Source organism: Chiloscyllium plagiosum, unplaced genomic scaffold (genome assembly GCF_037043375.1).
Source record: "Chiloscyllium plagiosum isolate Xiang-an unplaced genomic scaffold, Cpla_swu_hap1 HiC_scaffold_13, whole genome shotgun sequence".
Classification (NCBI taxonomy): Eukaryota; Metazoa; Chordata; class Chondrichthyes; order Orectolobiformes; family Hemiscylliidae; genus Chiloscyllium; species Chiloscyllium plagiosum.
This window is the reverse complement of record NW_028270151.1, coordinates 21,131,256-21,148,557: the sequence shown is the minus strand read 5'-3', so window position 1 is coordinate 21,148,557 and position 17,302 is coordinate 21,131,256.

The window sequence follows — 17,302 nt, the reverse complement described above, 5'->3', positions numbered from 1 at the left end:
TCCTGTCCATGTATAAAGGTAGACACCGTAACCTTGGTGACATTGGTTTGATGCTTTCGTAATATCTGCTTAAGCTCCTCGGATCGGTCCAATGCCCGCTTAAACCGATCCAGGGAAATGTTCCAGGGATTCCTCAGCACTTTCCACTGCACCTTGGTAAAGTGGCGAGCACTGCTATAAGTGGTCAACAAATAGGTGTGATTCTGCCAGTGCCACTGATAGACATTTGAGAGGCATCCCGAGAACGGTGCTGAGGGAAGCATAGGATGTGGATTATTGGTAGCCACACAGAGCGTGTGTGGCCCAATCTGCCACATCATGTCCCTTGGAGTCTCAACAGTCCATTCGCACAGGGCCGTTCCCTTAGTCAAGCAAGGGTCCCGATACCTGTCCATCAGTAGGCAAGTTTTCCCCTGATCAGTCTGTTCACAAGCGGACAGATCATAGGTAATATTGGTATCTGGGCTAAACCACTGTCCCCTTGTCTTCAGAAAATAATATCCAGAAGATGTAATCACTGGTAATACATAATATTGACAGACCGTAACAGTGTGGGTTACATTCATGGTAACAAAGTATCCGTTACACATAGTTGCGTTACACCATGTTCGCTCTGGATGGGTTATCATCCACAATTTCTCAGATACATTCCATAGTCCCCTCCACGCCTGTACATTGGGGGATGTTACCACACGCAAAAAGCGTTCTTTCTGTATTTGAGCATGCAACATTTGAATATGACAGGCAGTCCAATTTAACTGAGCCGTAATGTTCTCAAACAGTTCCTGAGTGGCGCCCCAGACATCCAGTTCCCATTGCAGAGATCGTATCATTATTTCAGCTGTCTCTCCTTGAGTCATCATTACGGATGGCATCCACCTTCCAATAGTATGTAGTCCTTGTGAGGTGGCCTGTCCCGTGTTAGATAATTTAGTACGGGTTACCTCAGAGTCAATGGCATTCGAGATACCCATAACAGTTCCTGCGCCTCCCAGCAGGGTGTCGTACCACGCTCGTCGCCGCCTCTTGGTATGACACTCGGGTATGAGGGGCAACTGTACCCGCCAATGAACATCAGTGTGCAGTACCGCCCGGGCCATCTGTTGACAAGTTGACATAATAGGGGCCAACTGTGTTCGATGCGACCGCACGCCCCCCGTGGCACCCCTCTTCGGTGCTGGCCCGCCCCGCGTGGGGTTTAATAACGCCTCAGACGGGGCGTTCGTCGAGGGCAGTACCATTATTAACCACATGAATCGATGACGATTCCGAATATCGGTGGCATTGCGCAGCCACAGATCTTCCCCCCGAGCTGTGACGCTCCAATGAGTCCCCGTTGTCCCGCATGTCTGGGTGCGTCGGTCCCACAAACACGTCTTGACTTGGGCATTTACCACCAGGGTGCAATTAGGCGGTATGAACGATATGTCATATTTTTCCCCATCCCGGCGCATGTAGCACTCTGCACACGTGTACAATTGACAGTCGCTGGTGAGAGTCAGAACAACGCACTGCTGACCGGGTTCACATGTAAAGTCGTCCTGCGTCCGTCGCTGGCTACTGGCCTCCCACCGCACCTCATGGCGGGCGACTGGTACCAGCGTCCAGGCCGTGATACCGATGCCCTGGAGTGGCCATCCGATCGCGAACATCGCCAATAGGAGTCGCAATCCCCATGACCACCCCATGTTCAAGGCGGAGGGTCAGCCTGCGGGTGCATAGCAATTACAACATTATTTAGGTCTCACGTAAGTAGCACTGGTTCGCCGGGACGTTTGCCCAGGTCGGGTCTCCGGGGTACATAATGGTGACCAGACTGTCCTTCCCCTGTGCTATGATTTCGGCCGGCCTGGGGGGGCCGGTCGTCTGGCGCACCCATACCTTGGCCCCCTTAGTGTCAGTAGACCCAAATCCCCCCGTCCCACGCTCAGTAACCGTAACGGGAGCTCCCATCTCTTCCACCGTTGTAAGGTTACATGGCTTAATGACCAATTGCGCTATTCTGTCCCCCTTCTGTATCACGTAAGGTTCAGCGGTGATGTTGACCAGGATCACCCCCAACTCCCCTTGGTAGTCTGCGTCAATTACGCCTGCCATCACATCAATCCCCTTTAGTGACAGTCCCGACCGCGGGAGGATATGCCCATAGGTTCCAGGGGGACAAATCAACCCTAACCCGGTCTTAATCACCGTAGGTTTCTGTTGGATCAAAGTCTGGGCAGTTAGTGCTCGTAGGTCCAGTCCAGCCGAAGCCGGCGTGGCCCTTACGGGAATATCAGCTTCCTCAGCGAACTTCCACATTTTAATAGGCTGAGTCTTTGGGGTATCACATACTCGTATCATCCTATTCAAGGGTGTTACCCCATTTCCTAATGGGCGGTTATTAATTTGTTTCACCACCCGAATTAGTTGCTTCCTCCAACCCGTTAAGTCATTGCAACCTCCTGCTTTTCGTAGTGAGGACTTCAGAAGCCCATTCATTCGTTCTATAAGTCCCGCAGCTTGTGGGTGATAGGGTACATGATAAACCCATTCCACGTGGTTATCGTGACCCCACTGCTTTACCGCCCTTCCTGTGAAATGGGAGCCATTGTCACTCTGGACCTGTATGGGCAATCCATAAAATTGTTCAATCAAATCTAAACATCGCAAGGTAGCCTGTTGATTGTTGTGACGACAGGGATGGGCTACCAAAACCCCAGACATAGTGTCCACAGCTGTACATATGTGGTTACATCCTTGTGAGGAGGGTAAGGGACCCACAAAGTCCATTTGCCAGCTCTGTCCCGGACCATCCCCCCGATGGATATGTCCCATCATGTGTTGGGGCACTCCCTGCCGCTGATGTTGACACTGCTCACACTGGTTTACTGCAGTCTTAACATCATCTACCATAAGATCTATTCCTCGGTCTCGAGCCCAGTGCAAGGTTCCTTGCACTCCCCAGTGCCCAGCCTTAAGGTGTGCCCATCTAGCTAGGTCCACTGAGGTGCCCCTTTGCACCATCATGGTTCGGACGATACCATCCACATATCGGTTATGTAGAGCTTCCACATCATTTCGAGAGGTATGGGCATCTACGTGGGTGATGTATATGACCAGGTATTGAGCTTTCTCCCATATATCCTCCCATAACTGTTTACCCCACACTTCCCTATTCTGGATCATCCACTGATTGGCCTGCCAAGTTGGCATCCATTGTGTCATGCCGTTAACCACTGACCACGAGTCAGAGAACAAACAAACTCCCATGACCCCTGCTTGCATGACTACCATATGCACTGCCTTTAATTCTGCCCACTGACTACTTTTTCCCTCCCCTAATTCTTCTAGGGTAGTGCCTTGTTTTGGGTTAAAGGCGGCAGCTTTCCATCTACGCTGTCCCGCTTTCCATTGGGCTGACCCATCTACGAACCAAGCCGTGGCTTGTTCATCCGGGGTCAGTTCATCATACCGTTTTCCCATCTTAACGGGTGATTCCTTGTATTCAATCACCTCAAACCGCTTTTCCCCTTCCTCAGGGGCCTCCGCCACTTGCTCATGTAGGACTGACACTCCTTTCTGTCCAGTCCGCACTCTCTCCGACACATACCATTTCCATTTAATGATGCTGCTCTCTTGGGCAGTTCCTATTCGGTGGGTAGTGGGGTCACTAAGTACCCACGGAAGAATAGGGATAGCTGTTCTCATGATCACTTCATGTCCAATGGTCAGGGCTTCGGTTTCCACCAAGCCCCAGTAGCATGCTAATAACTGTTTCTCAAAGGGGGTATACCGTTCCCCTGCCGGGGGTAATTTTCGGGACCAAAATCCCAGTGGCTTACGGGTCCTTTCCTGTTTTTGCCATAAGCTCCAATTGGCATAATCCCCCTGTGCTGAGACTTGCAGTTCTACAGGTCCTGACTGTATCTTTCCCAAGGATACAGCTTGCTGTATCGCTTGCTTGGCCATTTCAAATGCTGTTTGATGGACCTCCGTCCATTCGAACGCTGCCTTTTTCCTCGTAACTCGATACAAAGGTTTTAAAATTTGTCCTAAATGGGGAATATGCTGTCTCCAGAATCCGAATAACCCAATAAATTGCTGCACGTCCTTCTGGGTGTGAGGGACGGCAAAGACCTGAATCTTATTTTTAGCTTTCGCAGTGATTTCCCTTTCCCCCTTGTTCCACACGATTCCTAAGAATTTTACCGTTTGTGAGGGACCCTGGATTTTGGCTGGGTTGATCTCCCACCCATATCCTCGCATATGTTGAACCAGTTGGTCCAGCAATTCCTGAACCTGCTTCTGACTTGTCCCCTGTATCATCATATCGTCAATATAGTGCGAGATCATCACTTCGTCAGGCACTTTAAAGGCAGCCAAGTGTTCTGCAACTATCCGGTGGCAGATAGTAGGGCTATGCAGATATCCTTGGGGCAGTCGTGTGAACGTGAATTGTCTACCCTCCCAAGTGAATGCGAACTGTTCCTGCCTATCTTCGGGAATAGGAATTGTGAAGAAGGCATTAGCCAAATCAATTACTCCGTACCACACCCCTGGATGATGTTGGATTCGTCCTATAATAGTGACGGCATCCGGGACCGCTGCCGTCAAGGCCGGAGTGTGACGGTTTAGTTGCCGATAATCTACCGTCATCCGCCATGACCCATCGGCTTTATGTACGGGCCATAAGGGGTTATTCCACGCCGTGGTGCATGTCCTAAGCACTCCCGCTTCCAAATAATCCTTAATTGTGGCGGATATTTCTTTATGTCCGCCGGGAATCCTATACTGTCTAAGACTTATTACGCGATCGGCGATCGGGATGGGGAAGGGGTCCATCTTAACCTTTCCCACTAACACCGTCCTACAGCGCAAAGCCATTTTCGTGATTCCAAATTCAAACTTCCCTTGTTGGAGGTGAAGTGTTAAACCGGCCAGAATGTCCATTCCCAGGATCCATTCTCTAACCGGTGTAATGATAATTGAATAAGTTTTAATGGGCATTGTACCTATCTTTAGGGGCAATTGTACTGTTCTTCCTTCAATCAGATTACCTCCCAGCCCAACCAGCGTGACTGGGGTTCCTTTAAACTTATGGGGCGTCCCATAGATTAAGGTGGCCTCCGCCCCTGTGTCCACTAGAGCCATAACGGTTTGGACGGATTTGCGCCAATAGATAGTCAATGATACATGAGGTCGAATGTCGTCTGCTGACCATTGGCTCGTTCGTGGGCAAACCCTTGGGGCTTGGCCCGATTCCTATTGTTCCTCCCATTCATCTTCCCCAGACAGCACTGGGTAAAGACGTTTGCCTCGCCCTTCTTTGTTCTTGCCTTTCTTACTAGGTTTCCGGCCACGCCTATCCACTTTATAACACTCTCGGAGGGGAGGCCGTACCTCCTCCTCCTCCTCCTCCTCCGAGGATTCCCACCGCTGGGAAGTGGAAGTTCTACCCCTTCGAGGCTCATTAACAACCGGACCCCGTGTCTGACATTTTTGTGTTAGTAATTCCACTAGGTCTTCCATAGTGGGTCGGGACTCCGTCTCTACCCGGGACACCTTCAGTCCCTTTCGTCTGCATAAGTCTTTTAATTCCGGTGTAGGTAGGCCATCAATCTCCGATGCTGGGACCTGCGCCCGTATCAAAGCTTGCCACAAAGCACGCCGTGAGGGGCCTTGGTTACTTCCTTGATTAGGGTTTACTTTTCCCCCTGCCCGAGCCTCAGGGCGACGCCCCTCCGTGCCCCCCTGAGAAGCACGGGTTGTGGGTCCCCAATCCCCCAAACCACCCATCTCCCTCATCATACTACGGGCATCTCCTAGGGTTTCTCCCCGTCCACTCAACATTATGGTTAATAACAGTGGTTTATAATGGGGGGGGGGCAGTCTTCACTAGATGGTCTCTAGTCTGTCTACTAACATTTGTGTTATCTACCTCGTCCAGCACTCCCAGCAACAGGGCATCCCGCACACACAAACGGGTTAGCCTCTGAACCCCTTCCTTAATCGTTGTCCAAGTTCCTTCCAAGGGGGGCCAATCGGACGGGAAGGGATACTGTTCGGCCACTGCCCTGGCATACATCCCAAATAGGGTCCCCATACTGCGATCTATTACCATATCCTTGGCTTGGTTGTGGTACCCCAGGTCTATGGCAGCATCCTTTGCTAATCCACCAAACTTGGGAGCATCCTGATAGTCTACCTGCACTTGTTGCCCCCCTTCCTCGAGGAGCCGAATTAGCCATAGCTCTAACGGCTCCCCAGGATTACGTCGGGTTTTCTGGGTGATAAACAGCACCTCATCGGTAGTGAAGTCTTCCGTTAATTCAGAGAATTCTGCGGGAGGCTGAGCCCGCGGTAATTCATGCATAATTGCCTCCCCTTGTTCATTCCGTATAGGGTTTCCTTTCTCATCTAACATTACCTCCCGTTGCACTGGGAGACGTCTCTGAACCTGCTTTCTCCTAACCACTGGTTTAGCTTGGAGTACGGGTGGGTCCTCTTCGTACTGATCATCTAAATCTCCCCAAATGTTCCCATCCCAATGATCGATATCCCACCGATCCCCGTTATTTAACTGGGCTACAAACGCCCGTACTTGTACCGGGTCCGGGGTTCGAGGGACCTTCCTTTTCTCTTTCCGTTTCTTAGCAGACAAATACATAATAGTTCGTCCTGCTAGTTCAGTTAATGCTGTCAATTCAGCTTTTAACTTCATAATTTCCTGCCTCAACATAGAGGCATCTCCCGAACTGAGTCCCTGCTCATGTTTCAGGAGGGCTAATTCTGCTTCAGCTTTTTGGCGCTTGTCTGACTGTTGTCTACAAGCCGCCGCACAGGCCCACATCCTCCGCTGTACCCCAGGCAATGGGTTCTTCGGCAGGACTGGGATCCTCTCAAGGGTGGACAGCAGCGACCCTGGGGTTCCTACGCCCTCGGCCTCCCAGTCCTCCGGTCGCCCCCCACCATTTCTCAAACAAACTGCCACGCCATGCCACGGCCCATGCCATCCCGGGACGGTCAGGACCTCCACAGTTTGTTCCTCTGGTTTCTTAGCCTTTTTCCAAAACATTGTTCTGTATCAAAATCTTTCCTCAATTGCGATTGATCCTGCCGGCTACGCCAAAATGTTTTTAAAAATTCTCAAGGTCAAGGACCAGGCTCGCAGGAAAGTAGTCTGACACAGAACAAACAGCCAAGAGGCGAGTCTGCTAGAATATAAGTGTTTTATTCCCCGCAGTGTCCCCACAACCAGTCTCGTACTTACAACGGGTCTGGCTTATACTCACTCTACATGTTACCAAAACTGGGAGCCGTCAGTTCTCGTAGAGCGGTTGCCAACAACCCACGCTCGGCGGTTAAACGTAACCCCGGAGCAGACTCTACCGAACTGGAGACTTCTCCAGCTGATATACCCTTTTCCAGATATAAACATTCATGTGAACAGCAGAGCAAGGCTAAAAAACACATTCCATTCTGGTTACATACAGATAAGAAGATTCACACGGGAAGGTGTATAACAAGATTCACACGGGACCAAGCGACACCTTCCATTTTCGGTTAGATTCACACATGTATTGGGACACAATTTTAACCCTTTCACCACAAGAGGTAACACCTATTCGGACAAGTCCTGCCTAACCTATCCCAACAGTCACTTCATCAGCAGTCAGATCAGTTTTCCTTCAAATGAATCCAAGGAAAGCAATGGGACCCGACAGAGTACCAGGCTGTGCACTCAGAGCATGCGCAAGTCAACTGGCAGAGGTCTTCTTGGATATCTTCAACCTTTCCCTGCAGCAGGCCACTGTCCCTGCTTGTTTCAAAAGGGCTAACATCATCCCTGTGCCTAAATAGGCTCATGCAGCATGTTTCAATGATTACTGCCCAGTGGCCCTAACTTCAGTGGTCATGAAGTGCTTTGAAAGGCTGGTAATTGCATTAATCAATGCCAGTCTCCCCACTACTCTTGACCCACTCCAATTTGCCTATCGGACCAACAGATCCACATCAGATGCCATGTCACTTGCCCTTCACCCTCCCTAGAACATCTTGTCACCAAAGAACAGATATGTAAGAATTCTACTCATTGACTATAGTTCAGCCTTCAACACTATTATCCCCTCGAGCTTGATTACTAAACGTAGTGATCTTGGACTAAGTCCCACTCTCTGTAACTGACCCACAGGCCACTATCATTGAAGACTGGGGATAATACTTCATCATCACTAACGCTCAACACTGGAGCCCCCAGGGGTGTGTACTCAGCCCCCTACTGTATTCACTGTATATCCATGACTGTGTCGACAAATACAAAACTAATGCCACATCCAAGTTTGCTGATGACACCATCATAGTCGGTCAAATCTCAGATGGCGATGAAACAGACTACAGACTGGAGGTGGAAGACCTGGAAAAATTGTGCACTGAGAACAACTCAGCCCTCAATGCCAGCAAAACCAAGGAACTCCTTATTGACTTTCGGTAGGATGTTACTCATGCTCCCCTACACATTAACAACACAGAGATGGAACGAGTGGAAAGTGTCAAGCTCCTGGCAGTGATCATCCACAACAAGCTTTCTTGGACTCTTCATGTGAATGCACTAGTTACAAAGGCCATCAATGTCTCTTCTTCCTGAGGCAGCTGAGGAAATTTGGCATGACTGTGAATACCCTTGCCAACTTTTAAATTTCTGTCTGGATGTATCACTATCTGGCATGGCAACTGTACCATTCAAGATCAAAGACGGTTACAGAGAGTGGTGAACTCGGCCCGGACAATCACAAAGGCCAACCTCCCATCTATAGAATCCATCTACCAAGGCCGCCAGCATTCGCAAAGATCCATCCCACCCTGGCAATGTTTTTCTACAATCTCTACTGTCAGGGAGAAGGTACAGAAGCCTGAACACATGCACCAGCCGGTTTCATAACAGTTTCTACTCTACAGTTGTTAGAATACTGAATGGACTCACAAACTCTTAACATTCGCCTGTAACTGTGTTTTTGTTTTTGCTGCTGATAACCGATTATTTACTAACTATGTTACTTAACTATGTGATCTGCCTGTATTGCTCGCAAGACAAAGCTTTTCACTGTGCCTCGGTACAAGCGACAATAAATTCAATTCAATTCAATATTTAAAGTGGATGATTCAGAAAAGTATATTTGTACCATAAAGGAAAATTATAAAAGAAGGACCCATCATTCTGCGGTTAACTACAGATTGTCATTGAGATTATAGTTCTTTGTAGGGATATCATTTGCTGTGGATAACGAGGATCCTGGATTTCCAGACAGTACATAGAACATAGAACAATACAGCGCAGAACAGGTCCTTAAGCCCTCAATGTTGCGCCGACCTGTGAATTATTCTCAGCTCGTCCCCCTACACTATCCCAAAATCAACCATGTGCTTATCTAAGGATTGTTTAAATCTCCCTAACGTGGCTGAGTTGACTACATTAGCAGGTAAGGCATTCCACACCCTTATCACTCTCTGCGTAAAGAACCTGCCTCTGATATCTGTCTTAAATCTATCACCCCTCAATTTGTAGCTATGCCCTCTCGTACAAGCTGACGTCATCATCCTAAGTAAAAATCTTTCATTGTCTACCCTATCTAATCCTCTCATCATCTTATATGTCTCTATCAAATCCCTCCTTAACCTTCTTCTTTCCAATGAGAACAGACCCATGTCTCTTGGCCTTTCCTCATACGACCTTCCCTCCAGACCAGGCAACATCCTGGGAAATCTCCTCTGCACCTTTTCCAATGCTTCCACAGGACCTCTTGCATTGAAGTAAATGTTGTTTAATTCATCAGTCTAACCTTGTTCTCTGCCATATTCTTGTCTGCCTTCACTCTTTGACTTGCTCTCCTTAGCTATTGTACCAGCCTCAGCCTTTTCTCTTTTCCCACTATCACTATAGTTCCCACACTTCCATCAGCCCCTGCCCTCAACCCGCCCAATCCTCCTTGTTAGTTTAAAGACTCCTGAGTAGCACTAGCAAATCTCTCCGCAAGGATATTGGTCCCCTTCCAATTCAGGTGAAGCCCGTCCCTCTTAAACAGGTCATTTCTACCCCTGGAGAAATCCCACTGGTCCAAAAATGTGAATCCTTGCTCTCTTCACCAGCTCCTCAGCCACACATTCATCTGCTCTATCCTTCTATTCCTATTCTCACTGGCACATGCCATCAGTGGTAGTTCAAATACTTTTACCATTGATGACCTACTTTTTAACCTTCTACCTAGCTTCTTATATTGTCTTTGCAGAACCTCATCCCTTTCTCGACACACGTTGTTGGTACGAAGATGCACAACAATCTCCTGCTGATCACTCTCCCCTTTTAAAATACTCTCCGTCTCCAAGATATCCTTGACCCTGGCACCACGGAGGCAACACACCATCCTGATGTCTCACTGACAGTCACAGAAAAGTCCATCTATGCCTCAGACTAGACAGTCCCCTATTACAATCGATCACTTGGAATCTGACACACCCTTTGTTACAGTAGAGCCAGTCCTGGTACCAGAAACCTAGTTGACAGTGCTACACCCACACTCAGAGGCAATTCTTCCCCGCAGTATCCAAAACAGCATTGCTGTTTGAGATGGGGATAGTCATAGGAGACTCCTGCATTACCTGACTATCTCTCATACCATTCCTAGCTGTCAACTATCTGCATGACTGTATCTGTGGTTTTGCTACCTTCCTGAAACTGCTACCTATCATACCCCCATGCTCTTGTAAACTTCTCATTGCCTTGAACTGCCACTCCAAGCAATCCATGTGATCGATAGGTTCAAATCCCATTTTCTATTTAAGTAATATTGTCCTTTTTCATTTTTCCTGGAAAGTAAGCAACTTCACATTCTCCCATACTATAATTCATCGACAAAACTTTTGCCTATTCATGCAAGCTATCTATATCCGTCAACAACATCTTTGTCTTCTTCATAACAAATTTCCCTACTTATCTTGGTGTCAACTGAAAATTTCATTACCAAAGCTTTGGTCCTGTCATCTAAATCATTGCTGTAAATTATGAAAAGTTTAGGCCCCAGCACAGACTCTGGTGGGAGTCTGCTCAATACACCCTGCCAATGTGACAAAGACCCTTTCATGCATACTGTTTGCTGCCAGACAGACCGCCAGGCAATTGTATGTCCATCTAATGTGTTACCCACTACATTATGGGCTTTTATTTTCTATTATAATCTTTGATGTGGCACCTAATCAATTACTCAAAGACAGAAGTGGGACGTTGAGTGTGGAGATCGGAGGAGAAAGTGAGGGCTGTAGATGCTGGAGATCAGAGCTGAAAATGTGTTGCTGGAAAAGCGCAGCAGGTCAGTCAGCATCCAAGGAACAGGAGAATCGATCGGAGATTCGGAGAGGTGCTAAATGAACATTTCTCATCCGTGTTCACTCAGGAAAAGAAGAATATTATAGAGGAAAAGAATGAGGTATGAGATATTAGACTAGAAAGGATCGAGGTTAGTTACACACAGGTGTTATCAATTCTAGAAGCAGTGAAAGTAGACAAGTCCCCTGGGCCGAATGGGATTTATCCAAGGATTCTCTGGGAAGCTAGGGAGGAGACAGCAGAGCTGTGATATTTGAGTCGTCATTGTCTACAGATTTAGTATCTGAGGACTGGAGGACTGCAAATGCTGTGCCCTTGTTCAAGAAGGCAGCAGAGATGACCCAGGTAATTATAGACCAGTGAGCCTTACTTCTGTTGTAGGAAAGGTTTTGGAAAGGATTGTAAGAGATAACATTTATAATCATCTAGCAAGCAACAATTTGATTTCAGATAGTCAACATAGTTTTGTCAAGGGCAGGTCGTGTCTCACAAACCTCATTGAGTTTTTTGAGAAGGTGACCAAGCATGTAGATGAGGGTAAGACAGTTGACGTGGTATACATGGACTTCAGTAAAGCCTTTGATAAGGTTCCGCATGGTAGGCTGTTGGAGAAAATGCAGAGGCATGGAATTGAGGTGATTTAGCAGTTTGGATTAGAAACTGGCTCTCTGAAAGAAGGCAGCGAGTGGTGATTGATGGAAAATATTCAGTCTGGAGTCCAGTTACTAGTGGTGTGCCACAAGGATCTGTTTTGGGACCACTGCTGTTTGTCATTTTAGAAATAACTTAGACGCAGGCATAGGTGGATGGATTAGTAAATTTGCAGACGACACTAAAGTCGGTGGAGTAGTGGACAATTTGGAAGAATGTTACAGGTTGCAGGGGGACTTGGATAAACTGCAGAATTAGGCTGAGAGGTGGCAAATGGAGTTCGATGCAGCTAAATGTGAGGTGATGCACTTTAGGAAGAATAACAAGAAGGCAGAATACTGGGTCAATGGAAAGATCCTTGGTAGTGTGGATGTGCAGAGGGATCTTGGAGTCCATGTGCATAGATCCCTGAAAGTTGCCATTCAGATGGATAGTGCTGTTAAGAAGGCATATGGTGTGTTAGGTTTCGTTGGTAGAGGGATTGAGTTCCGGAACCACAATATCATGCTGCAACTATACAAAATGCTGGTGCGGCCACACTTGGAATATTGTGTCCCATTTCAGGGTTTAGAAACCATAGGAAGGTTAGAAAGGGAGGCAAGAGAGGAGGGAGGTGGCATTTTTGGTTAGGGATAACATTATGGCTGTACTGAGGGAGAAAATCCCTGGGAGATCGAACAGTGAAGTTATTTGGCTGGAAGTGAGAAGTAAGAAAGGGATGATCATCTTGTTGAGATTGTATTAGTTGCCCCCCAACAGTCAGCAGGAAATTGAGAAGCAAATATAAGACGTCTCAGATATCTGTAAGAATAATAGGGTTGTAATGATCCGGATTTTAACTTTCCAAACATAATCTGGGATTGTCATAGTGTTAAATGCTTGGATGGGGAGGAATTTGTTAAGTGTACAAGAAAACTTTCTTATTCAATATGTGGATGTACTTACTTGAGAAGGAGCAAAACTTGACCTTCTGTTGAGATATAAGGCAGGGGAAGTGACTGAGGTGTCAGTGGGGGAGCACTTTGGGACATATGATCTTAATTCTATTAGTTTTAAAATAGAGATGGAAAAGGATAGAACTGATCAAAATGTAAAAGTCTAAATTAGAGTAAGGCCAATTTTGATGGTGTTAGAGGAGAACTTCAAATGTTGACTTGGGGAGGCTATTCGCAGGTAAAATGTATGGTTGGGAAGTGGGAGGCCTTCAAAAAGGAGATAACACAAGTCCAATGTCAGTATGTTCCTATTAATGTGAAGGGCAAGAATGGTAGGTGTCAAGAATGGTGGATGATGAGAGAAATTGAGGCTCTGGTCAAGAAAAAGGAGGCATATATCAGGTGTAGACAGCTGAGATTGAGTGAATCCCTGGAGGAGTATAAGGGCAGGAGGTATAGTTAAAAGAGAAATCAGAAGGACCAATAGGGGATGAGATAGCTTTGGCAAATAGAATTAAGGACAACCCAAAACGATTCTATAAGTATATGAAGGGCAAAAGAATAACTGGGAGAGAAAAAGGCCCCTTAAAGATTGATGTGGCCATCAATGTGTGGAACTGCAGCAGATTGTTGAGATACTAAACAAAGATTTTATGTCTTTACTGTGGAGAAGGACATGGAAGCTAGGGAATTTAGGGAATTAAATAGTGATGTCTTGAAAAGTTCATATTAGAGAAGAGGAGATGATGGAGGTCTTAAACGCATAAATATAAATAAATTCCCAGGATCTAATCAGGTGTTTCCCACAATTTTGTGGGAAGGTGAGGAAAAAATTGCTAGGCCCCTTGCTGAGATATTTATATCACTGACAGCCACGGGTACGGTTCTGGAAGACTGCAGGTTGGCTAATGTGGTGCCATTGTTTCAGAAACAGTGTAAGGAAAAGCCAGAGAATCATAGACTGGTGAGCCTTATGTCAGTGGTGGGTAAGTTGTTGGAAGGGATTCGAAAGAATAGAACATACATGCATTTGGAAAGGAAAAGACTGATTTGGGGCAGTCAACATGGCTTTGTGCGTGGGATTTATGGTCAGCACAGATGAGTTGCGCTGAAATGTCTGTTTCCATGCTGTGTGACTCTATGACTCTCCAGCTTTGTATGCAGGTACAACATATAATCCAGAAGGCTGATGGAATGCTATCTTTTAACATAAATGTAAGGATTTTTATGCTTCAGTTGTGCAACATCTCCAACATTGTGTCTCAGTTTGATCTTCTTCCTGAAGGAAGAATATAAAAGCACTAGTTGGAAACAGTTCAGAGGTTTTATGTGGATAGGTTAGACAGGCTGGGTTTATTTCCCCTGAAGTTTAGAAGAGTGGGGGTTGACCCAATTGCCATGTTTAAGATTTTGAATGGTCTTGCTGAGGTGAACGTGAAAACAATGTTTCCCCTAGTGGGTCAGTCAGAAATAGCAGACTTTAAAATTAGGGGTTCCCCTTTCAGTACAGCAGTGAGATTTTTGTTTTCTCACACTGTTGTGCTACTTTGGAAATCTCTGCCTCAGAAGGCCGGGTCACTGAATACTTTTAAGACAGATGTGGATAGATTCTTGTTAGGCAGGGGCATCAAGGGCTGTATGGGAAAGTGGGGTTTGAAACACAAATTAGTCTCGTAATCTTATTGAATGGCAAAGCAGGCTCAAAGGGTTTGTTTCTATTTCCTGTGTTTGTATGTAAATCTGGTTACAAATCCCAACACAAGGGTGGGCAAGGTGAATGCCAATGGACTAGATCAATTTTCTCCCTAATTTTTGTTTTTACTTCTCAGTGCCTTAAAAATTCAACATAGCCATGTATGTGTTTATCTTAAAAGGACCTTGCTTGTTCACAGTCTATTTGCTCCCAGCATAGTACAATCCTGACAGTTGCACTGCAACACATCTATGTAACTTAGAGGAACAGTGGCCTTCATCCCACTGTATTCACTGCAGCACCATATTGGGCAGGCAGCACAAGATTCGATTAGATTCCCTACAGTATAGAAACAGGCATTTCGGCCCAACAATCCACACCGACCCTCCGAAGAGTAACCCACCCAGACCCAATCCCCTACCCTATACTGACCCTGACTAATGCACCTAACACTATGGGCAATTTAGCATGGCCACTTCACCTGACCTGCACATCTTTGGATTGTGGGAGGAAACCCACGCAGACACAGGGAGAATATGCAACCTCCACACAGACAATTGCCCAAGGTGGGATTGAACTCATATCCTTGGTGCTATGAGGCAACAGTGCTAACCAATGAGCCACTGTGCCGTGTAGTAAGCCATCATAGTCTACATAGCACAATTTGGAGAAAAATCTTGACTGATGTCTGGAAATCATACGGGGCCAACAAGTACCAGGGTTTGTTACTGCAGATAACACATGAAACCAGGTAAAATTACTCATGGAAGAACTTGCATTTATACAGCACGGTGGCTCAGTAAAACTTGCATTTATACAGGTAGCACAGTGGTTAGCATTGCAGCCTCACAGCACCAGGATCCCAGGTTCGATTCCAGCCTCAGGTGACTGTCTGTGTAGAGTTTGCATGTTCTGCGTGGGTTTGCTCTGGTTTCCTCCCACAGTCCAAAGATATGTGGAGCAGGTGAATTGGCCATGCTAAATTGCCCATATTGTTAGGTGCATTAGTCAGAGGGAGATGGGTTACTCTTTGGAAGGTCGGTGTGGACTAGTTGGGCCGAAGGGCTATTTCTACACTGTCGGGAATCTAATTTAATTTTCAGGCCCTCAAAACATCCAAAGCATTTGTAACCAATGAAGTAATTTTAAGAAGTTTGCCAATGCTGCATGAAACACAACAGCAAAGTTGCAGACAGCTAGGTCTCACAGTAGCATTATGATAATTGGCAGGCATGTCTGTTTTATAATGATGTTGATAGAGGCAAAAATATTGACTAAGACACCTAGAAAGAACTCAGCTCGTTCAAAATAATGCTGTGGGATCTTTTATGAGATGAACAAAAAGGCAGATGAACAACATTTCATCCGATAGGCAGCAATCTTCCACTTGCCTTTGTACCACATTGGGAGTGTCAGCCACATTTTATTCCCATTCAGGGATCAGCACTTGAATCCACAACCTTTATATTTAGTTGACACCTGACAGCAGCAATAATAATGATGGACTGCTATCACCTTAACTTTCTTCTGCAGGACACATGTGGTTACGATTTAGGCAAAAATGGTTGCTCTTTCATTGTTGCTGTGGAATCTCCCAACACAATTACAGGGACTGCAGAGATTCAAGGAGAAAACCTCTAAAGCACCTAATGAAGTTGCTGGAAAATGCAGTACTTTTTTTTACAACCAAAAACGCACCTCACTAAAATGCATAATTCCGTCAGCTAATCAACTTTTCCTTGCTTTACCACCATTATCCATAAGCCATGAATTCATCAAAAATAAAATACATCAATGAGCTTACTTTATTAAACTTTTTTTATTAACTGAAAACATTGGCACATGAGGGGAGTGAGGGAATTTGGAGTGTATGGTCACAATAAGACCCTTAGGCTTGGTTGGGTTTACACTAAACACTTTGTTACAGATGTGGACCAGCACAATGACTCTAACTTGACTCTACCACAGTCCTTAAACAACAATTGCACACTTAACGATAAAAAATACACCATGTACAAAACAGTACAATGCAATCATTCATCTTGAAAAGCTGACGTTTCTCTTTCCACAAAATTGTGACGCATGACTCAATTGGGTTGGCACATAAGCTACTGGGATGATGTCTTCAATGAGTGCAGCGACATAATTTGAGACTGAGTATGCTCCGTGCATGGATATGCACTATCTATAAACAGTTACTTTTGGAAAGAATCAGAGCTGCTCCTGCTCTAGCCACTGATGGCAACCAATGAAAAACAAAATGCTTCTTCAAATCTATCAAAGTTGGCTTTGCCAAAACTTTGATTTGCATAAAGGTTGTCAAAGGAAAAAGCAAACTGAATGCTTATCAGCATGATACTATAAACATTAATAGTCTGTAATAAACACAATACAATACAGTTTCTCTAGGCTTCTTTCCAAAGCCTCATTTGAGAATAGTTCATGGTTTTATATCGGTTCTGCAGTCCACTTAAACGGGCTATATCGTCACGCACCGATGCTAGAAGACAATCCATTGAAATGGTGCTGCCAACTGGTAAACCCAATGTTATCCACAAACAGGATGCAGTCATGTCTACTGTCAAAGATTGTCTTTCAGCCCAAGAATGAATGGGGGCTATTACAATGCTCAGAATAGACTGCAGTGTGTAACTACATTGTACC